We start from the raw sequence: 7,665 nt of genomic DNA, 5'->3' as shown, positions 1-7,665 counted from the left end.
CAGAGACATTGCCAACAAAGGTCCATCTAGTCAAAACTATGGTTTTTCCAGTAGTCATGCATGGATGTGAGAGTTGGACTATAGAGAAAGTTGAACACCAAAGAATTGATGCTTTTGAACTTTCTGTGGTGTTGGAGAAGACTCTTGAGAGCCCCTTGGACTGCAAGGAGATCCAACCAGTCCATCCTAAAGGAAATCAGTCCTGAATATTCATTGCAAGGACTGATGTTGAAGCTGAAACTCCAATACTTTGGCCACCTGATGTAAAGAACTGATTCATTGGAAAAGACCCTGATGCTAGGAAAGATTGAAGGCAGGAGGAGGAGGGGATGACAGAGGATGAACTGGTTGGATGGCATCACCAACTCGATGGACATGAGTTTGAGTAAATTCCGGAGGTTGGTGATGGACAGGGAAGCCTTGCGTGCTGCAGTCCATGGGGTCGCAAAGAGTCAGACACGATTGAGCGACTGAACTGAACTGAGGGAGGGAAAAAATTATTCTTAGATCTGCTGGATCTATTTGTTTTAGCTCAAAATAACCCTCGTGCCAAAGTGCACATACTGGGATAGCATATTCTCCTCCCCTTAGTCAGAAGTTGCCCAAATTGGAAGGTGATATTCAGAGACTCAGAAACTGTTTTTTAGTCCTTCTCTCTTACACTAAAGTGAAACTAAGACCCAGAGAAAAAGAAAAATATCCCAAAGCCTTCAGGGAAGTATTTACTAAAGGATTCTAAAGACACACAGCTCTAAGGTCTAGAATAGAGGAATTTTTTGATGTCCATCTTGGTAGAAGGTCTGGGCTTTCCTGGTGGCTCAGACTGTGTCTGCCTGCAGTGTGGGAGACTGGGGTTCGATCCCTGGGTCGGGAAGATCCCCTGGAGCAGGAAATGGCAACCCACTCCAGTATTCTTGCCTGGAAAATCCCATAGACAGAGGAGGCTGGTAGGCTACAGTCCATGGGGTCGCAAAGAGTTGGACACGACCGAGTGACTTCACTTTCACTTTCACTTGGTGGAAGGTCTACTTCCTGATAAGAAAAAATGAGGATAATGTCTTTGAATGACTGGGTTAGCTTCATGATATGGTATCATTCAGGTTGCAAACCAGTTCTTTGAAGAATTAAAAATAACTGTGTACTTGTCATGGGGCTTCCCTGGTGGCTCAGATGGTAAAAGAATCTGCCTGCAATGCAGGAGACCTGAGTTGAGTCCCTGGGTCGGGAAGATCCCCTGAAGAAGAGGATGAAAGTTGTATAGTTCCTCAATGTTTTATTGTTATAGAGACAGAAGGAAGTCTTGTTACTAAGGTGCTTTTGTTGGGGATGACGGAGACACCCAAACAGTTGTCTCAGGACTGCTATTAAGACAAGCATAGAAGTTAGACTGACACATCTCCACCCCAGTTCCCTTGGATGATGTGAACTCCTGTGATTCCTAGAAACTTGTGAGGCTATAAAAGGGAGGTTTCAAGAGGGAGATTGTTGATAAGGCAGGTAAGTTTAAGTAACTCATGTTTGGAATGAAACATTGACTTTCTTTTGGTCATGAATGGTTGTGTGCACTCTGTCTCTTATATTAGACCACTCTGGTTACTGCCTAATGTGCGTAAGATGATCAGACAGTTCCTAAAAGAGAGGGTAATGAATTCTCTGACCAATATTATTTGAGATAATCAATGTTTTGCCCAAAGACTGATTGTTGTGTTTTTTTTTTTAAATATTAGATGCTTAACTATCTATTTATTTATTTAATTGAAGTATAGTTCATCTACAGTGTGTTAGCTGAAGCAGTTTCAGGTATATAGCAAAGTGATTCAGATATATCTACATATAATGTATATACATTCTTTTCAGATTCTTTTTCTTTATGTGAAAGTGAAAGTGAAGTCGCTCAGTTGTGTCCGACTCTTTGCGACCCCGTGGACTGTAGTCTGCCAGGCTCCTCTGTCCATGGGATTCTCCAGGCAAGAATACTGGAGTGGGTTACCATTTCCTTCTGCAGGGGATCTTCCCAACCCAGGGATCGAACCCGGGTCTCCCGCATTGGAGGCAGACGCTTTAACCTCTGAGCCAGCAGGGAAGCCCTATTGCAAATATTAAGCGTAGTTCTGTGTTACACAGTAGGTCCTTGTCCGTTATCTATTTTGTATATAGTATTGTGTATGTGTTCATCCCAAACTCCTAATTTATTCCTCCCTACCCCTTCCCCTTTGGTAACCATAAGTTTGCTCTTATGTCTGTGGGCCTTATTCTGTTTTGTATGTAAGTTCATTTGATTTTTTTAAGATTCCACATATAAGCCATATCACATGATGATCATCTTTCTTGGTCCAGCTGACTTCACTTGGTGTGATACTCTCTAGGCCATCCATGTTGCAGAAAACTGCATTGTTTTATTCTCTTTATGGCTGAGTAATGTTTCACTGTAGGTATGTAGCGCATCTTTTCCGTTCACCGGTCAGTCAGCGTTTAGGTTGATCTAGGTCTCGGCCGTTGTGCATAATGCTGTACAATACACTGGGGTACATGTATCATTTTGAATTATAGTTTTTTCCCCAGATATATGCCTGGGAGTGGGACTGTGGCATCATATACTAAGCCCACTTTTAGTTTTTTTAAAGAAACCTCCATACTGTTCTCCATAATGGCTACACCAGTTTACCCCCCCATTAACAGTGTAGGAGGTAGATGGTCACTCCTTTTTCTCTACATTCTTTCCTGCATTTATTATTTGTAGACTTTCTGATGATGGCCATTGCGATTGGAATGAAATGATACCTCAAGCATTCTGGGTCTATGTCAGGTCATGTTCACTGCATCATTAGCACAAATTGACTAGAGAAGTCACAGTCCCTAACACTCCCCGTGCTGATGACCCCAGCCATGGAGTTGCCATCGTGCAGTCCAGTAGGACGGTCACTTGGACAGTGTGTCCTGGAAGCCATCCACAAGTACGCTTTGTAAACAGCTTTCCAGAGGCAGAACAGACTAGTCTGTAGACAATAAATGAGCTGATAATCAACTTTCTGGTTTAGAATGAGAGCTTCCCTGGTGGTTCAAATGGTAAAGAATCCACCTGCAATCTGGAGACATAGGTTCGATCTCTGTGTCAAGAAGATCCCCTGAAGAAGGGACTAGCTACCCACTCTAGTATTCTTGGCTGGAAAATTCCATGGACAGAGAAGTCTGGCAGGCTTCCATGGGATCACAAAGAGTCAGACATGACTGAGCTACTAACACTTTCACTTTTACTGGTTTGGACTGAAATGAGTGGGGAAAACAGAATGTAAAAGACCCTCCATGGCTTACCTGTCTCTGGTCGAGTCTTGTGATGGCAACATTAGCCCCATAAGCCTTGCAGAAGGCCACCACACAGTCTGTACTGAGCACATAGCAGGTCTCCCCAAGGGAGCTATCAACCAACACAAAGATTTTGGGCCAGACTGGTACTATCACCATTCTCATGAAGTCATCCCTAAACTAAGATTATGCTATGGGACAACTAAGCCTGTGTCCCACAACTCCTGAGCCCACAAGCTACAACTAAAGAAAGCCCAAGCACCACGACAGAGACGGCACAGCCACAATTTAAAAAATTAAAGAAGCATAATTTTATTTGTCACAATAATTTTATTCACTCTTAGGATTATAGCTACAACTTACAATAATGCTAGTTATTATCCTAGGCATTGTGCTAAAAGGTTGACATGCATTCTTACATTCAGTCTCCGAAATTCCATGAAGTAGGTATTATTACTAGGCCCATTTTATAGATGAGAAAGATGAGGATTGAAGAAGTGAAGTGACTTGTTCAGTATCAAAGGACTAGTTAAGTGTCAGAGTCATAATGGAAGCATAGGTCTCCTGCTGAAGCCAGTGCTTTTGCCTCTCCTTTGGTAGGTGCTGGAGCTGCAGAAAGGAATAAAACACAATGTTTGCCCTCAAACCTGGAAAGTTAAGGGACTCCTGTGCAGAAAGAATTGTTGAAGTAGAATGTAATCTTTTGCCCATTTTTAAATTGGATGATATTTTTATTGTTGACTTGTAAATAGGTATCTGTGTAGTCTAGATACAAATCTGTTATCAGATGCATGGCTTACAAATATTTTATCCCATTCTGTTGGTTGTCTTTTCATTTTTTTCATAGTGGACTGTGAAAAATCAGAAGCTTAAATTTTTTTTTTAATTAGTTTTAGTTTTGATGAAGGTCAACTTATCTGTTGTTTTCATTGTTGCTTGAACTGTTGTCTATTCCAAGTCACAAAGATTTGCACCTATATCTTCTTCTAAGATTTTTATTGTTTTAGCTCTTCCAATGAGGTTTTGGATCTCTTTTTTAGTTAATCTACTATACAGTGGAAGGAAATGTTCCAAATTGATTCTGACGTATGTTGACTATCCAATTGTCCTAGCATCCTTTATTGAAAAGATTATTTTCCCCCATTGAATGATCTTAGCACTCTAGTCAAAAATCACTTGCCCATAAGTATACAAGTTTATTGCTGAATTCTATTCCACTGATATTATGTCCATGCTTATACCAATATCACACTATCTGGGTTACTCCAGCTTTGTAGTAACTTTTGAGGTCAAGGTATGTAAGTTCTCCAATTTTGTTCTTTTTCCAGATTGTTTTGTATGTTCTGATTGTGGGCATTGCCATATGCATCTTAGAACCAGCTTGTCAACTTCTATATGTCTTTTTGCTTCTGCCAAGAAGCCAACTTGGATTTTGATCCTGATTGCACTGATTCTCTAGATCCATCTGGGGATTCGGGGTAAGGGGAACTCAGTCTATGTCAGACTCCAAGCTAGGCACTCTACTGGTATTATTTCATTGCATTCTCCAAGAACCCTATGATGTAGTGATTACCATGTGCATTTTACAGATGAGAATAGTGAGGCTTTTAGAGTGTCAGAAGTCAGGTTTCTCAAGAAATAAATTCAGAAATGAGATTTTCATGCTGCAGTTTTGTTGGGGGCAGGTGAAGGGGATGTCTCCAGGACCAGCACCAAGAGGGAAGAGGAAGAAGTTGAAATTGAGGAAGAAGTTGAAATTGAATGCAGTTACAACAGAGGCTTCAACTGACCCTGTGCAAAGAGCTAAAGTTGGGATGTCCCGCAAGGCCCAGAATTGAGGCAAGGGGCCAGGTCTTTGTCTCTCATCATTATGAGGTGCCCCAGGACATGGTGTAAACCTTAGTGGAGGGCAGTTGCTCAGAAGGGCTTCATCTGTGAGCAGCTGGGAGTCAACACTCCCAGCAGCTGGGGTGAGTGCCTGCATCCCAGAAGGGAGTCTGGGTGCACCGTGGCATCTACTGGAAGGCTGTTCTCTCTCATCCTAGGCCATCAAGATAGTCAGTGCCAAAGGGTAACATTGGAAGTCCACCAACCTCTCTCCAGACTGTGAACTGGAGTGGAGACTTTATTCCCACATATGTTAATTTACCCATATCATTTGCTTCCATAATCAGCCGACTTAACATATAGTTTGGACCTAAGAATATAAGTAGATCTTATAAGAAGAAATTTAACTCAAAAATTACAATAGTAATTGAAATTGTCTTTAACATCATGCTAAAAGACCGCACATGTTAAAAGTGAGTGTTCACTGTTAAAAAAGAATCTCTAGGACTGATTTTGGTTGCTTATTCTGGCTAAATCTATACCTTGGGAAAAATATTCCTGTCATTTTAACCTTCTTCTCATTGTTCTCTGAATACTCAGGAAATTTCTTTTCTCAGAGCCACCTAATATTTGAGTTTTGAATACTTACCTCTAAAAAGATGAGGGCCCACCCATCCCCAGGTCTCAGAATTCGGTTTGCAGCTGATGGTGATGCTTTTCATCTTCTGAGCATCTCCTATGAGCAACAAACTGGAGCAGTGTCCTTCTGCCTGCACTATCTCATGAAATCACCACACAACTTCAATTGAGTGGGAATATTAATTTCATTTTCTAGATGGCCTCAAATGTTATCTGCATTTTACAGATGAGAAAACCGAGTCAGCTTGTGGGTTGCTTCCTCCCTGTCAAAAAGGTGACTTGATAATCAGCTTTGCCATTACAAGGCAAGGCAATAGGACAGTCATGTCCGTCACCTGTCACTGCACCCCTGTGGTCAGCTGGTGTTGGGAGTCAAAAGGGTAAGGCAAGGAGCAGTGGATTTCCCAGACCCCTCCTCCCTCACCTTGGTGCCCAGAAGAAGGCAGAAGCCAGACCGCTGCCCTTTCCTCCCCAGGAAACAGGTGCTCCTGGAAGACTCAGACCTGGATGAAAAAGTGGCCTGGTTGTTGGGCCAGCAGCTCTCTGTCGTTGAAGTCCACTCCCAGTGGCGGGAGGTGCCGCTGACAGATGCGCGCTGCGCGGGTGTCCTGAACAATCGACTTCAGCACCCGGCCCAGGTGGACAGCGACGAGCGCAGCAGCCCGCCCCAGCCTCCCGGCGCCCACCCCTGGTAGGGCCGGTGCTCGCGCCTCCACCGCCGCCAGCAGCGTGCCCAGCGCCATGTCCAGCGCCCGCACCTTGGCGCTGTCGGGCCACGCGATCGCCTTGCACATCGCCTTGTGCCTCCTTGCCCAGGTCTGCCGGGGGCTGTGTACGCGTGTCCAGAGCTGCAGCTGCTCCCCAAAGCAGGGTTCCCTATGCGGCCCCCCTTGTCGCCCCTCTCAGGGCTTCTAGGCACGTCAGGGGGGAGGCAGCCAGAACATGTAAAAACTTCCCCAAGCGGGTGCTGATAACTATACCTCTTCACAGGCTAAGGGCTCTAGTCCCCGTTAAAGTCTGTCTTGCTTCTGGAGATTTTCTAAAACCCTACTTAGTTTTAAAATGCAGTCATCCTGGTTTGTAATTATATGTATTTCTGGTAACTTTTTATTTAATGCTGGTCTCCACTCCCAGTTTTTAGCGCAGCTTGAATTTGTGTAACTCAAATGAAGACAAAGTAAAAGTGAAAGTTACTCAGTTGCCTTCAACTCTTTGTGACCCCCACGGACTATACAGTCCATGGAATTCTCCAGGGCAGAATACTGGAGTGGGTAGCCTTTCCCTTCTCCAGGGGATCTTCCCAACCCAGGGATTGAATCCAGGTCTTTCACGTTGCAGGCAGTTCTTTACCAGCTGGGCCGCAAGGGAAGCCAAATGAATATAACAAAAACAATAATATTACCTGGTACCTGTGAAGCTTCTTCCAAGTACTTCTCTCACCTCCACCATCCCACTCTTTTTATTAACTTAACTGAATAGTTAATATATCTGAAATCAACTATTACCAACTGTTAACTCTGTGTTTATTTTTATTTATTTTTTTTTATTTTTAATTCTAACAATTTTCTAAGGGATTCTATTAAGAATCCCTTCACATTGTTTTACTTTTATTGTTTATTGATAAATTAGCAATGTATTCAGCCAGGTAGAATAATTTGTTCCAGGTCATAGAGCATTCATGCTGGTATTCAAACCCAGGACCAGCTGACTCCAAATTTAGTGGTGTTACAGGGCATGCTGCGTCTTCAGTTTGCACATCCTTTCAGAAAGCAGTTTCACACCATGATCCAAAGTGGCTAAAATTATTCCTATCCTTTGATTTAACAATTCCACTTCTGGAAGTCTGTCTTTCTTTGCTTGGTTTATTTTTATTTTGTTTTTGGCTGCTCAGCACTG

General features: G+C 43.1%; 1 non-coding gene across 1 annotated transcript; it reads right to left on the bottom strand.

The window, feature by feature from the left end:
* Nucleotides 1-2,011: 2,011 nt before the first annotated feature.
* On the bottom strand, nucleotides 2,012-2,083 carry TRNAW-CCA (transfer RNA tryptophan (anticodon CCA)). The gene has a single exon. It is a non-coding gene; the product is annotated as a tRNA-Trp (tRNA).
* Between the last annotated feature and the right edge of the window lie 5,582 nt (nucleotides 2,084-7,665).

Source organism: Muntiacus reevesi, chromosome 2, assembly GCF_963930625.1.
Source record: "Muntiacus reevesi chromosome 2, mMunRee1.1, whole genome shotgun sequence".
Taxonomy (NCBI): domain Eukaryota; kingdom Metazoa; phylum Chordata; class Mammalia; order Artiodactyla; family Cervidae; genus Muntiacus; species Muntiacus reevesi.
This window is presented reverse-complemented; position numbering and strand designations above follow the sequence as displayed.